This window comes from Lontra canadensis, unplaced genomic scaffold, assembly GCF_010015895.1.
Source record: "Lontra canadensis isolate GAN:19392208 unplaced genomic scaffold, GSC_riverotter_1.0 scaffold2, whole genome shotgun sequence".
In the NCBI taxonomy this organism is placed as follows: domain Eukaryota; kingdom Metazoa; phylum Chordata; class Mammalia; order Carnivora; family Mustelidae; genus Lontra; species Lontra canadensis.
This window is the reverse complement of record NW_022630996.1, coordinates 26,767,606-26,782,226: the sequence shown is the minus strand read 5'-3', so window position 1 is coordinate 26,782,226 and position 14,621 is coordinate 26,767,606. Positions and strand designations below refer to the sequence as shown.

Genomic DNA, 14,621 nt, shown 5'->3' with positions numbered 1-14,621 from the left:
TAATTGGGCACATTTTGCCTCCAGGAATCTTAACTGCTTATGTTCTCTGACATTCTTACTGATAAAACTCATTGCCATAGATTAAAGCTATGAATGTTACTCTCTTTTTAACATTATAGCTTTTTATTACAGGGAAATATCTTTACTATTTGTATAGTATCCCATGTTCTTCCACAAAAAAAGAAATACACAGTTCCCAGATTCTAGTGATAGCCCTTCCCTACCTATTTTTAGAGTGTGGATAGCCTCAACTTTCTGATCCACTCAGAAGAACAGGTAATGATACACACTTCTAAACATACATTTTGTTTTTGGCAAATGCTCTTTTTGCAAATGCTCCTGACAGAAGATTGGAGATGCAGTTAGCAGAGTAAAAGAAATGGCTGAATAAAAAATAAAAAATACTGTCATAAGGGGAAAAGAGAAATATGTTAGAAAACTTTACCTCTATGATAGGCATTTGATGAGAGAAGCCTGAAGGAGTGAATGAATGAATGGTATTTGCTAGCTAGAAGAAAGCGCCCAGTAAAATGAATACAGAATACACGTAAAGTGTCCCTGACGGAGGGACAGTGTGCCAGGTATAAGGGACAGCTGGCATTTGCTGAAACACATGAGTGACATGTCCTAGATAAAGAAGGAAAGTGCTGGGTATAATGCCAGCTAGTGTAGAGAGCATGGACAGCAGGTTTTCTGCAGAATAATGTTGTTCATGGCTAGTAGTGATCTGTGAAAAATATAAGTGAACAGTTTTGACAGAGCAGCATGTGATAGGGAATAAACTAACTAGAATATCTGGCTGCCATGCAGTTGACTAAGGGAAAACTGCACGGGTACAAAACCAAGCTGTAATCTCTTTGGAAACCAGGCAGTAAGTCTGAGAAAGGAAAAAAAGAAACATATTCTAAGACAGAAGTGAGTAGCACAGCATTTCAATTCAATAGATGTGTATGACAATCTTTCATTTAAATTAGGAAAAAAGTGTTGTAGAATGCTAATGAGTAAGTTACAAAAATTTATAGTGGGCAAAACTTTGTCACTTGCTTATTTCAGTTTCAACTATTTATTTCCTATTAGTGTGGCTGTTATTAAATAAAGTGCATTTACTGAATGAGCTCCATGCACTGAGCAGACGTGAAGGACTTAGTGGGGAGAGAGAGGTACAGCAGAGGAGAATCTGATTGTGAGGAACAAGGGTCTAGTTTAAATAAAGCCTAAACTCAATGCACAGAACAGTGAAAATGCACCACACTGAATACATGTGTAGTGGTCCAATGTTAACAGATTTCTCGATGTTAACAGAAATGCGTCAGTTTTGCAAATGTTAAATGCCACATCAAGGTTAATAATGCCAAAAGTATCCATGAATGCTGTTTTAAAGTGTCATTACAAAACAAAGAAAGTAAAGCAGTTCTGGGGGTTATCAGCAATAGCCTTAGGAATTGGATTCTATGGAAAAGAAACATGAGATTTTTCCCCCAAAGGATCATTATTATAGGCATCTCACTTGTGTCTCAAACTCTCACCTATGTTTATTGATGGTCAAACTTTGATACAAGACTTATCTGTTTCAAATGGCTATTCCTAAGTGATGCTGACTGTTTGAAATATACCTTTGTGAGATCTGTTTGTGATTTAACATTCTTACAATATACCTTATTATAGAGGCTATTATTTTCATAAATCCTATAAAACAATGAATAAATATTTGCAAGGAGGGTTTAATAGATGACATCAAAATGACTCAATGCAGAGTATTTTTTTTAAAAGTATGGCAAGATGCATATGGAAGAGGCTCTCAGAAGTGCTGACAATACTACTGAAGCAGATTACCTTAAAAGAAAACACATATGGTTCCATTTTGTGCCTTCTCGCTCAACTAAATACATTTAGAGGCACAAGCTTGCAACCTGCTGAGTGAATCCTATGTTATCCATATGTGGATTACAGAACTAAAGAGGAGACAGTTAAATTATTCAGTTACTTTTTTATAATTCAAGATGAAAAACATGAGCAATACATGGGTTTCCCTTTTCTTCCCACAAGTTTAGGGCCCAGAATTATTTTTTTTTCCTTCCATGAACCACCTATTGACACTCCTGACCTCCCAATCTCTGTGACCTTCAGGCCCCCAAAATCTGAAGTCATTTTGTTTTACCGTAGGATGTCTTTAAATTGGGAAGGAGAGCAGTTTGTGTAAACACAGAGGCAATGGTAGCTAATTATCACTTCACTTTAGCTACAATTTCCCTCAACCACATACTCTAATAGTATCCATTCTAAAACATATAACTCAACCCCACTTCCCACTCTAGTTACTGTCCTATCTTTCTTCTCTTTCACACTCAAACTTTTTGAATGTCTTACCTATCCCTCACTATCTATATTAATTTGCTACACAAACTTTCCTTAAAACATTACACTCTGGCTTCTCTTCAAAACAGTTTTGAAAGATAACTTTGGTTTAGTCATGAATTACTTCTGTGTTAAGTCTTGGTCTTTTCAATTTCTTGATCTCTCAGTTTTAGCACAGTTGATTATTCCCTTCCTCTTAATGCATTTCCTTAGCTCCTGTGACATCGTAATTTCTGTTTGTTTGTTTTACATATGCCATAGTGGAACTACTCCTTCAGCTCATCTTTCAGGCTTGGAAGGTTGGATTTCTCAAAGCTCTCTTCAAGACTCTTTCATCTGCTGATGCTGCATTTCTCTCAAAGGTATACTAATCCATTACTCTGGCTTCAGTTATTATCTACAGTAACATAATTTATACATCTCTAGCCTAGGTTTCTCCTCTGAGCTTTAGACTAAGATAGCCCACTGCCTACTGATATTGCCTCCTCCACTCCTTGAAGGAAAGTTTAGGTGGAAGAGTTCTAAAAATAACCCACGCATCATGGTCCATCTCCTCCTTCCCAGTGTATGGCCCCAGCCTCCTTTCAGTTGTGCAAATAAGAAAAAGACAGGCATGAGCCTTGATTTTACCTCTCTCCATAACCAAACCCAAAGAATCTTCAAGTTTTGTCAACTTTATCTCCTATATGTCTCTAGAATCCATCCGTTTCTCTCCAGCTTCACCACCATTACTCAAGTGTTTTCCCCATTGTAGCTCCAAAAAATTTATTGATTTCTGCCTTTTCTCAACATTCATCATCTCTGTTAGTGGACTGTGTACCTAATAAACCACCAATTTTTCTCTAGTCCAGACAATCAACCACAGTGCTCTCAGAGTTAATGTCCTCAAAAAAAAAATTTTTTAATTTAAAAAAAAATTAAAAAAGAAAATTGTTGGGGCACCTGGGTGGCTCAGTGGGTTAAGCCTCTGCCTTCAGCTCAGGTCATAATCGCTGGGTCCTGGGATCAAGCCCTGCACTGGGCTCTCTGCTCAGCAGGAGCCTGCTTCCCAGCCCCCTCCCCTGCCCTGCCTCTCTGCCTACTTGTGATCTCTGTCAAATAAATAAATAAATCTTAAAAAAAAAAAAAAAAAAAAGAACTGTTACCTAATAATTTGTTTGATGACTGTTACCGATAGGAAAATTTCAAATTCCCTATCTTAGCTGTGACTTCCAATCTCTGTTCAATATCATTTCAGAATATTCTCCAACTTCATCAATTCTAATTATAAGCCATAGTGAGGTCCCTTGTCCCCTTTCTCTGAGTTTACCTATTCCTTTTATCATTCTTCAGGCTTTTTTTTTTTTTAAAGATTTTATTTATTTATTTGACAGACAGAGATCACAAATAAAGAGGCAGGCAAAGAGAGAGGAGGAAGCAGGCTCCCCACCCAGCAGAGAGCCTGACATGGGGCTCGATCCTAGGACCCGGAGACCATGACCTGAGCCGAAAGCGGAGGCTTTAACCCACTGAGCCACCCAGGTGCTCCTCCTCAGGCTTTTATATTTGATAATTTCTCTGTCTTGTGCATTCCTCTCTATTCTTACAGACTAAGTCAAATATTACGTAAAGTTGTCTTTGACTGCCTCAGATATAATTCTCAGTCTTCTGTACTTCTTTACTTCTTGATCCATATATCTGTTTTAGTATGAACCATGCTATATTTTCAAGTCTCTGTTTAATATGTATATCCTCCCAAAAAGACTATGTGCTTTATGATGGCAAGCACTGTTTTAGTCACCTTTTGGCGCTTATCACACATAACAGGTGTTCAACAAAAGCTTTAAACTGAATTATTGGGATATTCACAAAATCCTAAGACCTAAATAAAGGTTTAAGAACATATTTAAGCAGGAATGCTGTTATATGTATATTTGAGGCCTGGCTAAATTAAAATCGAGATCACATGGTAGGGAAATATGAGACGCCAAAACCAACCCCAAGGAGGAAAGCAGGTTTGGGAGTGACCAGCTTCAGACATTGACTTAACATAAATAGAAAGAATGACTTAAGCCTAGTGTACTGGAAATAATTCCACTGTGTCAGATCTCTTAAGGTCCAGACTGTAGAATCTTTAGTTTCCTCTCATTTTTCAATACCCATGGGTCTCCAATCCTCCCTCCAGAGTCCCAGGGCTACTTTCAGGCATATTAAACTATTTATTTATTAATGTTCCATATTCTTTTTCACACTTTCACTTCTTTCTCTGCACGTACTTTTCCTTTGCCTGAAATACTCTTTCTTCTTCCTCTTTACTTATGATTGAAATGCCAACTTACCTTCCTATACCTCTAGAAATTTAACATAATCTTGTAAATTGGGTTAGATGTTCCAATTATGTATGACCAGAGTAGTTGGAAGGTCTTCACGTGATATCACATATTACACTACTGTGTAATTGCCTACTTACTTATCTGTATCCTTTTCTGGATTATAAATGGAAGGATAAGTACTATCTATTTTAATTTTAATTGCTTCCCCAATGCTTAGAACTGTCTCTGGCGCCTAGTAGGACCTCACTGAATGTTGAATGATTACCTAGGCTCCTTCAGAGAGCATCTTTCTCCATAATACCACGTTTTTGTTAGGAACCTGTCACTTCTCTCTGTTTGTGCTAACAAGTACAAGGCCATATACTGAGCATGAAGAATCTCAACCTATTCTCCACATTCGATTATTGGGGCTATTCTCTTGCAAAACTAAACATCTAGGTCATGGCATTTTACAGGCTTTGACCACCGAAGTTACTGACTCTGCTCTCCTTTCCTTTAACATCACAATTCCCAGATTTTTAACCTGCCACAGTCATGGATATCACTGTTTTTCTGACCTTTGTTTCTGGCTTGTCAGCTTGCTGCCAAGAACAAGAGTCAACATTATTTGGTTACTGCTTTGACCCGGGGTCTTCTGGATGGTTGACTAATTCCTGATTTACAGCAATCTTAGAAATCTTCATTCCCAGTTTCAGGATCTCAGACTCAGCCTGAGTTCAGCTTTCTGTTGGTTCCAGTCCCTTCTCTGACTAAACTTGAACTAGTCCTCTTGGAAAAATGGCTCAAAAAACTAGTACCTACATATAATTAATAATATCCACAGGTATTGAAGGCTGAAGGGAAGCTTACCTAATGTAAAAAGTGTTAAGATGTTTACTGTTTCTAATAACATGTAAAATGGATCTAGAGCAAATTAAAATTTTGTTTTTGTTTCTCTACATATGAACTTATGAGAGATAAAATTAATATGTATTGGCAGAATTATATGGTTGCCACATAGGAAAAATATCACTATCTTAACTATGAATATTTGATTATTACATTATTGGTAGTACTAGATCAAGTATATTGTTTTAGTTTGGTATGAGATAATAGGTGGGATACATGATACATATATGGAGGCATGAGGTACAAAGGATGGTAGGTATTTTGCTCTGAGACTATGTACCCAAGTTTGTAAACCTCAGATGATGTTCTAAAAGGCCTGCAAGCTGGCAACGGAATGCAAAAATATATGGAGCCAAACACAATCATTATACATAAGAAGATCCTGAAGACTGAGACAGAAATGGAGGGAAAGGCACCACAATGAATGAGAAAAGGAAATATTAATGTCTATTAATTATATTATTATAATAGTATAATTATATACTATTATAGAAATTTCTATTCCCATAAGTAAAGGAATAGGAATTGTGTATTGATCCTGTGAGGGGGGTTCTAAGAGGATAAAACAGATAATAATATCTGACTAGAAGAGAGTACACACATTTGGTATTTCACGACAGGGACAATGAGACAGAAAATGAGTTGTTTGCATAGACCCTTTGTCTTAGGATTGCAATTACCTGTAGCAATATTACAAAGTTGGCTCCCCTGGTCCAAGCAAAACAAATATAAAAAAAGAAGGGGAATTGCATGTCTGTTTTCCTGAGAAAGTATTTTTACCATCATTATTACTTTCTTTATACAGTATCCTCTAACTTTTGGAGACAATGACTTCTTAGAAAAGTGGCCTGGGCTGTCTTCTACTATGTTTAGTTTATACACTTATTTTTGTCATAGAGAACTTTAAGGCCATGTCAAAAAAATTAGGCAGTATGTACTGAAGATACACTGACAATCCGAATGTGCAGAGTTGTTACTCTTAGGGTATATTCAACAACGATATTACTTTAGAAAAATTACATTGTAATACTTTGAAAGCCCCATTAAAATACATAAACATGAAACATTTAATGTGCAATACTGTCACTGCAGAAATTACCCAAAGCAGAAGAGTTCATCTAAAACGTGTTATTGAAAAGTAGGTGGTAAGTGAACATTACCCTACGCCTCCACGTCAGTATGAATTGACAGCTAACAAACTGCATTTTAGAGACCATTTTTTGCCATAATATAAATTTCCTCTTAACCAAAATGTGAGGCACAGGATAGTTAGTGAGAACACAATTTCACAAGAAGGCCACTATTTCTGAGATCCTTAAACTTAATAACACCCCAACTAATACACAGACATACACACATACCCTACTGTCTTTTATTTTTCTTTTTCCCAAAATTCTTCAGTCGGGGTCTTTATGTATTTTTTATCATGGTATTTGGGTTCACTTTTATTGTGAGCCAAATAAGTATCTCAAATAAATTATTCAAGATCTCTATTACCAGTGCATTTAAAATTCAGCAGAACACCTATAGCTATTTTTCATAAATATGATGTAGAGTAGGATACCTATAGCTACTCTTGTAAATACACACACACACACACACACACACACACACCAGCATAGAAATAGCCAAGCTAATTAACAATGCTATTTATTTAGAAAAACTTCTATAAAATGGACAAAGATAGAAACTTCAGAAGTAATAATCACATTTGAAATTAGTTAAATTTATGATGAATGAATACAGGTTCAAGGCCACATTTTTGCAGTTGTAATCAGCAAATTATTGCAGATGTAATACTTTTCCTAGAGTCAATACAGGCATTTCTAGTGACTCAGAGAACTCAGGCTCTTTCAGGGAAGTAACGCACAGAAATTAAAGGAGTAATAAGCACTACAATGTCCAGAAACAACTGAATGTGTAAGTGAAGAGTAAGTACAGTCCATATAATGAATATATAACTTGACACACTGACAAAACCTTCTTGTCAAAGATTAAACCCTACTTAGCCTATGATAAAAATAAATGAGTTACTGCATTTCTACTTATTGGCAATGGAAAAGTTGTACAAGAACTGAGAGAGTTAATGGAAAATTAATAATAAAAAGGAAGGGCAAAAATGATAAAAGTAGGGTGCTGGATAAGATATAGGGTCATAGACATTTATATAGTCAAGAGAGGAGAAGATTGAAGGGGATTTGATCACAGTCTATAAATACCTTACAAGTATCTGTATAAGTGAAAGAATGTGATTATTTAAAGCATCAGAAGATGGGAGGACAAGGAGCACTGATCTGAAACTAAAGAAGAAAATGTTTCAGCCTTATAAGATATTAAGAAATACCTTCCAACAGTAAGAGGATTTGGCATTAGAAATAAAAACCAAGGACAATACATAAAGTTTAGAGAATGCCTGAAGATAATGTACCTACAAGTACAGAGAATAAATCAGAAATGATGAAGGGAAGAATGGAAAACAGTGAGGCTCACAGAATCAGAAGATACACTTGTTCAGGATGTGTGAAATGTGTTAGCTGCCAGTCTGTTATGTATGATTCTCCATTAAGTCTCATCCTAGGAAACTATACCAAAACTGGGAAAGCAGTTTAAACAAATGAAAAATTTTAGCCTATACTTTGATCAACTATTCTACTATGACAATTGATGATTTCCAGTTTTTGGCTATGTTCTTACATTTGATAAAGAGCAATACATTTAAGTGCTGTAAGTTAGAGTTGATAATAAATTTACATATATTCTTCACACATACAGAGATCTACACATAGCATACTCTTTATAATTGCCTGAAATATACAGGTTCAGAACCTCTACTATAGAAAGTTAAATAAGAATAAAAATAAGAATAATAGAGATCACTAAAAACAAATTTATTTCTATAAGTAATACTTTTCCACGTAATACTTCCAAGTAATACTTTTCCAAAGGAAAACCCAATAACTTTCCTTTTCTTAAAAAGACAACTAGTATAAAAATAAATGTTAATTCTCTAAATAATGAAAAACCCTTTGTTTGTTGCTTTCAATCATTTGTCTTTTTCATAGTTCAAACTTTAGATTTTACTTTTTTCTTTCATTCTTTCCTCTTACAAGTGGACCTCCTAACACCTTATCAAAAGTTCTGGATTTTTTTAGTTTTAAGAGAGATGCTTTAAGGAATAAGAAGCAGCTTACTTCTCTCTCAGTACAGGATGTAGATGAAGATAAATAAAGGAATTACTGCAAACAAGGAAGTGTTTAACTGAAGCTAAATGAAAAGAATTTGCTGTAGACCCAATTCATTAATTCCCTCACTTTAAAACAGACAAAAAAGGAATTTCTTTAAAAATACTTATCACTTTCTCTGTATCAAGAGATGAACTAAGTACATTTAAGAGTATAGGAAAGTTCTAGCTAAAAATGATTTTGATCCAATCAAGGCATTTGGCCTGCTTTGTTTCACTTCCCTAGTTTCTTGTACACATTACTTCATAAGAATCAATACTTTTCAGGTGGACAAAGTGGAAGTTTTTCACAGGTGAAAACTAGTTGTCTAGGAGTTTATGATAGGGTAGGGAACCTTTAGGATTCTAGTGCTTATACTTTTGACAAGACTGACCATACATAAAGTCTGGGGAGAAAAGTAAGTGAAACCAGAGAGAGATGACATCCTTAGAGAACACAGAATATTTAATAAGAACACAGGATGGGAGTGGGGGGAAGCAGACTCAGCAGGTATTAAAAATTGGAGAAGGTAGAAATCACAGAGAAAATAATCACAAGAAAGATTTCAGAAGTTCAAAATTATGGCATTTATAATCTGAAATCAGAATAAAGTGGTCACTGGGTTATTATTCTGGAATGGATATGCTAGTGATTGTCAGCAAGAAAGCCAAAAGCTCTTAACTGGTGAGATAAAGTATTTTAATAAATGATATCTTAGAGTTGTGTGGATTTTTTATAAACTTTAAGAATTATAAGAATTATAAACAAAATAGAAGATATATTAATAATTTACATGTTCAAGTGAAGTAATTTCATTTGACTTTTACATTAAGAGCATTATAGATCAAGTTCACCAAATTAAATGTAATTCATTCTTCTGTCAAATACTTTTTTGTAGCATATGATTAGAACAATTAGAAGAGTTGATTATTAAATTTCCCTGTCTTAGGCTTAACACCAAAACATGTGACAGAAAAATGTCTAAAAATGAATAAAAGAGCAAGGATATAAAAAAGGATGCAGAGTCAATTATCATATGGTTTCGCTTATTTGTGGAGCATAAGGAATAACATGAAGGACAGGGGAGATGGAGAGGAGAAGTGAGTTGGGGGAAACTGGAGGGGGAGATGAACCATGAGAGACTGTGGACTCTGAGAAACAAACTGAGGGTTTGAAGGGGGGAGGTTGGGTGAGCCTGGTTGTGGGTATTATGGAGGGCATGTACTGCATGGAGCACTGGGTGTGGTACATAAACAATGAATTCTGGAACACTGAAAAGAAATTAAAAAATATATATATAAATTTTTTAAAAAGGATGCAGAATATGTAATCTTACTGTATTAGCTCTATGACTTCTCCTTTTTGTTGCCACTAAAATATGTATCTATGTTGCTCTGATGACTGATGAACTAGCACAATTTCAAATTTTTCCTGTTTCTCCCTTCCTTCTTCCTTCTCCTCTTCCCTCCCTCCTTCTCCCTCCCTCTCTCTCTCTCATTTCTCTTAATCATCTAATTTGAAATGTTACTTAATATGTTTAAATCAATTATGTGCCCCATACTTAAGAATGGCCTGTAATATTATTTCCTAAATCACACATTTTAGAAGACTTCAGTGCCTAACTAATGGAATTCTCAAAAAACCTATCAAAGTGTTTCAGAACATAAGAAATATATCAATGGGACAGAAACAGTTCTTCATTATGCTTTACACACAATTTTGCTCAACTGCTTATTTTAATTAGAGCAGAACTCTAGCTTCTGCTCATTGGTTTAGCATGAGCAATAAAATGAAGTTTATTTAATTTTCTAAAATAAGTAAAGCAGAGTAAAGTTAATTAAAAGTTAATTACAGAATAATGAATCATCTACCCTTGCTGTGCTAGTGTTGCCCAGATGATTAGATGCTGTCCTTCCTGAATACACTTCCATTCCCATAAGCTGAGTATTCTTTTCATTCAGTATAGGGATTTTCATTTGTATACTTGAGAACTTTATGTTGCCTTCTTCTGAGGGCAGCTTTTTTAAGGAAATAACACATAGAGGCACCCATACACACCTTCCTACTTTCTCTCTTTTTATATGCTTTCCCCAGGCATAATTTTCATTTAGGCTTCTGATTGCCTTTTAAATTTGACAGAATATACCTATAAAATTCGTTAGTAATTGTTTCATTTCCCAGCATGGCATGTGTAGTTAACCTTGAAAGACGGATTGGGCGTTAACTGTAGTGAACCCAACCTTTGCCAGTATCACAAAGGTCATGGATCTGTTCTCTCTGGTCCTGTGTCTTCAAATAGAAGGTTTTGTACATACTGGAATTAGAATGCTTTTACTGCTCATTAATTCATCATTAAAATGATGTTAACTAATCATTCTCTATAAGGCTCTGGTGTACAGATTTTCTGGCATGAATCGCTGTAGCTTGGCTCCCAGCCATTTACAACTTGCTGAAAACAGCAGCATTCATGTTTTTGGTAGATTTAAATCTTTTGTGAAATTTTATTGTAAGTAGCAGGTCTTATAAATTGCACTGGGAATACAGCATGGCTTATACTGAGAGTATCTTTATTTTCATGAATGGATATATGTATGGAAATACCTGAACTTCAATTTCAATTTTACAGCAGGGTTCTCTTAGCATAAGGAATAATATATAATGAATATTGTGTTCTCACCTCAATTATGTGTCTTGCACTTTGACATCATAAATACTAAGGCAATGTAGCAAATATTGTTACTTAAAATAGGGAAAGAAAATGAATCAGTCTAACTTACAGTATTTACACTGATTATGTAACTGGTCTATGTAAAAAGCTACAAACTATTAGTTTTGCAAAACTGTTCAATGATTCAATGATACAAATGCATTATGAAGTAACTACAAACAATTGAATTTTGAATCTTTTTTAAAAAGTGTACTGGGAAACAAACTGGGGATTGCTGGGGGCCAGTAGGTTCCTGGGTGATGGGTATTAAGGAAGACACTTGATATAACAAGCACTAGGTGTTATATGCAACTGATGAATCACTAAACTCTACCTCTGAAACTAATCATACACTACATGTTAACTGAATTTAAATAAAAACTTTTAAAAGGTATACTCTATATTCCACATCCAAACCTTCTGCTAACAGATACATGTAGAAGCATTTATTTCCCTACATGCTGCTAATCAGATGTTAAATAAGAAGGAAATGGGTGGAAAAGATCTGAAAATAAAGTTTCAAGAGGGTCTTTTAAACAGGAACTGTGAGAAGTTGGAACAAGGGGGGTGCAATCTTGCTTTTACAACTTCTTACTTGCGGTCATTCATCTTCACTACTCTAAAACTTCCCCTCACTCTTCTTTTAAATGTTTTACCCCTGCCTTTACATTTTAGTTATGTGTGCAACTGCATTATTATATCCTAGTTTTCCATTTCTCAATTTTTCACGCTTTAAAAAGATGAGTATAAAGGTTCAATAAATGAACAATCAAACAAAGAAATAAATAATTCCTTTCAGTTTAGAAATGCTGACTTCCATTTTAAATATCACTTTGAAATGTTGATTCAAAAATTCATATTCATATCCACTTCACAAACACAGATACTGGCTGTTCATTTGCTATAAAAAATATGCTGAATTAGGAAGGCACAATTTTGTAAGGTAAATTGTTCACTTTTTTTTTCTTGGCATTAAAATTCTTTACGATAATGTTATTTAGATCCACTTGACTCAGATAACTCTCTTTAATAATACTTGAAATTCTTGGTAGAGAGAAGTAAAATAATTTAACCCATACTATAAAATTATAGGTATTTACTATAACTGAGCAGAAGTAAACAGGGTACACTGAGTAATGGAAATACCTTCTTTTGGTTTTTTGGTTAGAAAGGGAAATGGTCAAAATGTGCTAAGTTTTGTTTTTTTTTTTTTTGTCGGGGGGAGGCTGGCTAAGTATACTTTATTGGTGGTACATGACAAGGTAGGGCTCCCTAAGCCCCTCCCCTTCTTCAGGGGTTCTGGGATGGAAACTGTGGAGGTCAAAAGATTCTCAGTGTGTTGGGGATGAGTTGGGGCAGTTACTCCCCAGTAGCTGAGGTCTGCCTCCTCTTGCTGGTCCTGGTGGTTCAGGTGGGTCTTACTCCTTGGAGGCTATGTGGACCATACACCACCTGGTTGCTGTAGCCAAATTTATTGTCATACCAGGAAATATGCTTGACAAAGTGGTCACTAAGAACAATGCCAGCACCTGAATCAAAGGTAGAAGACTGAGCGTCACTGTTAAAGTCGCAGGAGACAACTTGGTCCTCAGTGTAGCCAAGGATTCCCTTGAGAGGCCCTCCAATGCCTGCCTCATCAACTTCTTGAGGTTATCGTATTTGGTAGCTTTTTCTAGGCAGCAGGTCAGATCTACTACTGACACACTGTGGGTAGGGAACTGGAAGGCCATGCCAGTAAGCTTCCCATTCAGTTCAGGGATGACCTTGCCTAAGCCTTGGCAGTGCCAATAACGTTCTAGGCAGCCCTTGGCTATCATGTCACAGCTTTCCAGAGGGGTCGTCCACAGTCTTCTGGGTGGCAGTGATGGCATGGACTGTGGTCATGAGTCCCTCCACAATGCTGAAGTTGTTATGGATGACCCTGGCCAGAGGGGCCAATCAGTTGGTGGTGCCAGAGGCACTGCTGACCATCTTGAGGAAGTTGTCATATTTCTTATGGTTCACACTCATCACACACATGGGGGCATCAGCAGAAGGGGGAGAGATAATGACCCTCTTGGCCCCACCCTTCAAGTGATTCCAGCCTTCTCCACAGTGGTCAAGACCCCAGTAGACTCCACAGCATATTTAGCAGCACCACCCCATTTGATGTTGGTGGGATCTTGCTCCTGGAAGATGGACATTGGCTTTTCATTGATGACAAATCTCCTGTTCTCAGCCTTGATGGTGCCACAGAATTTCCTGTGATAGAATCATACTGGAACATGTAGACCATGTAGTTGAGGTCAATGAAGGGGTCATTGATGGTGACAATATCTATTTTGCCAAAGTTAAAAGCAGCTTGGTCAAATCCGTTTCCTCTGACCTTCACCATTGTGTCTTGGGGACTCTGCTGGCACTGCACCAGAAGAAGCAACTGTCTGCTGAATGGGTAGGAACAGAGAGCCATGTGCTAAACAGCTTCATACTGTCTTCACTGCTGGAGCATAACTAGGTTTCTAAGTGTTTCATTCTCCATAGAGACAAGTTTGTGATTAAAGATTACAACCTTAACAATCACAAATCATTTCTATTAAGAACACAACAGAAAAAAGCTTATGGATTATAAAGCACTATACATAAAGATCTATTGTATTATTATTATCTCTTGTTATTATAACCAATTTATACATTTACTTAGAGTTCAAGTTTTACTATTTTTATGTGACTATGCCAGTTAATGAATAGGCAAATATCCAGTAGATATGTCAAGATCATCCAGTTAATTTATAAATTAACACAAAGTGACTGGCAGATAGTGCCATGAAACATCTAATTTCTTTGCATTGAACCATATGAGTCACCTATTTGAACCAGAATACAGTATATAAATATGTTCATAAGAATTTTTTATATAGGGGCACCTGGGTGGCTCAGTGGGTTAAAGCCTCTGCCTTCAGCTTGGGTCATGATCCCAGGGTCCTGGGATCAACCCCTGCATCAGGCTCTCTGCTCAGCAGGAGCCTGCTTCCTCCTCTCTCTCTGCCTGCTTCTCTGCCTACCTGTGATCTCTGCCAAGTAAATAAATAAAATCTTTAAAAAAAAAGAATTATATATTGAACTAATTATTTTTTCATGTTTTTGAGCTCTTATTTACTG

The 14,621-nt window shown here is 36.1% G+C and overlaps 1 pseudogene; it reads right to left on the bottom strand.

Moving 5' to 3' along the window:
- Positions 1–12,901: 12,901 nt before the first annotated feature.
- On the bottom strand, positions 12,902–13,857 carry LOC116878576 (annotated as a pseudogene).
- Positions 13,858–14,621: the final 764 nt, after the last annotated feature.